General features: G+C 53.5%; 1 pseudogene; it reads right to left on the bottom strand.

Annotated features, from left to right (window-relative positions):
* Window positions 1–1,581: 1,581 nt before the first annotated feature.
* LOC147971665 (uncharacterized) lies at window positions 1,582–2,103 on the bottom strand (annotated as a pseudogene).
* Window positions 2,104–2,385: the final 282 nt, after the last annotated feature.

The following is a 2,385-nucleotide window of genomic DNA, read 5'->3' as shown; positions in this document are numbered from 1 at the left end:
ATTGTTTTCCAGGTGACCTCGAGCCGTATCCGTGGCCGATCTTTTCCACGCCGTCCCAGGGAAGGAAACGCCCGCAAAGCTTGCGGTGTACGAGCAATGCTTGTGTCGTTGTCGGGGCAGGAAGGAGGACGCGACCGATTCTTTCCTCCGTGCGTGGGTGGCATGCGATGCCATTGCCCATGGGATGGGAAGCTGCGGAAAAGAGTGGATTTCGCGCGTGGGCTGTGGAGTGTGCGCCCCGGAATCCACCGCTGCCACAGTCCTGCTGCGTGCGCACGAAACCGCGACGTGTGGGTGGTGGAGCAAAACAACGACGACGATGTAACCTGACCCTACACTAGCAGAGGCAGAGAGCCGGTCGAGCAGCTGCATACCCCTCCCCAACCCTCCCCTCTGGCGCCGTCGCGGGCCGCCGAGAGATGGTGGACAACCGTGCTACATTGCTACTCTTTTCGATGACGACCATGCCGCTGCTGCAAGGATGGACTTTACTAGTACATTCTTTTGTTGAGGATAGATATTTTCCGCACCTGCTGAGCCACCTTGTGATTTTCGGAGGAAAAGGGCAGGCACACGACGTATTTTTTCTCGATCATCGATGGTCAGCTCTTGTCTCCACCTGAATGTCACGGTAAAGCAAAAATATCTCGAGTCTCCTGACAAGTGTGCAGCAACAACCGTAATTTCTAAATTGAGAGTTGCGTGTTTGCGCCGTCCATCAAGTCGTGCTCGTTCATACCACTACACTAGCTAAGCTAGCTGGGTACGTTCTTGCAGCTAATTACCATCTCTCACTTCTCCTGCACGGTGCCGTCTTAACTCTTAAGCTTATCCGGGTGCTAAATGCCCAACGCTTCTCTCATTTTCAGGTCAAATCCTGACTTACGTACCTGCCAAATGTCGCTGTGGCGTCCGAGCTGCATGCGGGAAAATATCTCCAGGCCGAATTTAGGCCTCCTTTGGTTCATTGGGTAGGAAAATCGTAGGAATAGAAAAGTCATAGGAAATGAGATGACATGTATCTTAAATCCTATGAGTAGGAATAGAAAAGAAGATGCTCTTTGATTCATATCACAGGATTTTTTTTATTGAGTCTAGGCTAATGTTTATTTTCCTATAAAATGTGGAGGATTGGAAGAATTCCTCCATAGGAATAGGATTCCATTCCTACAAACCAAAGGGCTCTAAAGAAATTTTTTCTATAGAAATCTTATCCTATGAAATTCCTACAAGATTCCTCTAAACCAAAGGAGACCTTAACGGGCGCCAAAATATCTTTCAGTGCGTGAAATTAGCTCTTTCAGGCGAGGCGGGAATTATAAAAGAAGGAGGTCTGTTGAGTGGGTTCTTGGTGATAAGAGCATCTACACCCGTATATGACAAATATGACCCTTCAAACATATGCGGACGCGTCCGTGAGCAGTGATCCGGCACTCCTCAAATTAGTCCAACTGCATCCGGACATCTCATTTCAGATTCTCAGATCCGTACAAAAAAACATGCAAACAATAAAACCTACGTACTATGTGAGGGTTTCCCCCGCTTTATATTCTAAAACCTAGGTACTGTGTAGAGATCTAGTTATTCCTTGTCGGAGATGTTGATAATCTCCGTGCCCGGCTTCAGCAGCATATGCGGCAGCTGCAACTCCAGAGCCTCCGGCTGCTCCACTCCGGCCTCCTCTTCCTCCATCTCCATGTCGAGTTCGTTGAAGAGCGCGTCGGACGCCGCCTGCTCCTGCTGGAGGAACTGCCGGTTGGCCTTCATGTAGGCCTCATCCTGGATGGATCTCCAGGATGGCCTGCTGCTACGCCATCTCAGCGGCTTGGGTGACGGTGGATTCTGCCTCCGCCTTCGCCATGTTGAACCCCTGCTCCGGCAGCTCCGCCTTGTCCTCCTCCGGATCCACCTCCTTCGTCGGCTCCGGCAGCGGCTCTCCCTCCTCCTCCTTCAGTAGCTGCTCCTCGTCCTCCTCCGACTTCGGTGAGTCCGAAGGCAGCCCGACGGCGATGCTGGCTGCGCGCTTTGCCTAGATCTCCTCCGCAATCTGCCTCCAGCGCTCGGCGTGAGTATACCGTACGTGGTGGTCAGTCGCCGGACCATGACGATGCTGGAGAGCATGGGAGAGCTGGCGAGAGGGGGCGGACAGGCTCGGGTAGCGGCGCAAAGAGAGGAGGTGGATGTGCTAGGTTTGGGGGACGCCGGCCGGCTTAAATAGCCGAATTTGGCCTCGGGCGGCGAGCCAGAGCGGCGCTACGCGGCGTTCACACCGCGGCGATAGAGAAGGCGTCTGTCAGACCGTCGGGTTTCCGGGCGAGTCCGCGTGGGACCCCATCGTCAGTCATACGTGGTGAACGCGTCCGGGCACTCCATGTCCGCCCCATA

The sequence above is a fragment of the Triticum urartu genome, chromosome 5A (assembly GCF_056163025.1).
Source record: "Triticum urartu cultivar PI428250 chromosome 5A, HENAU_Tu73, whole genome shotgun sequence".
NCBI classification, from domain to species: Eukaryota; Viridiplantae; Streptophyta; class Magnoliopsida; order Poales; family Poaceae; genus Triticum; species Triticum urartu.
The sequence above is the reverse complement of the archived record's forward strand: the minus strand, read 5'-3'. Positions and strand labels throughout refer to the sequence as shown.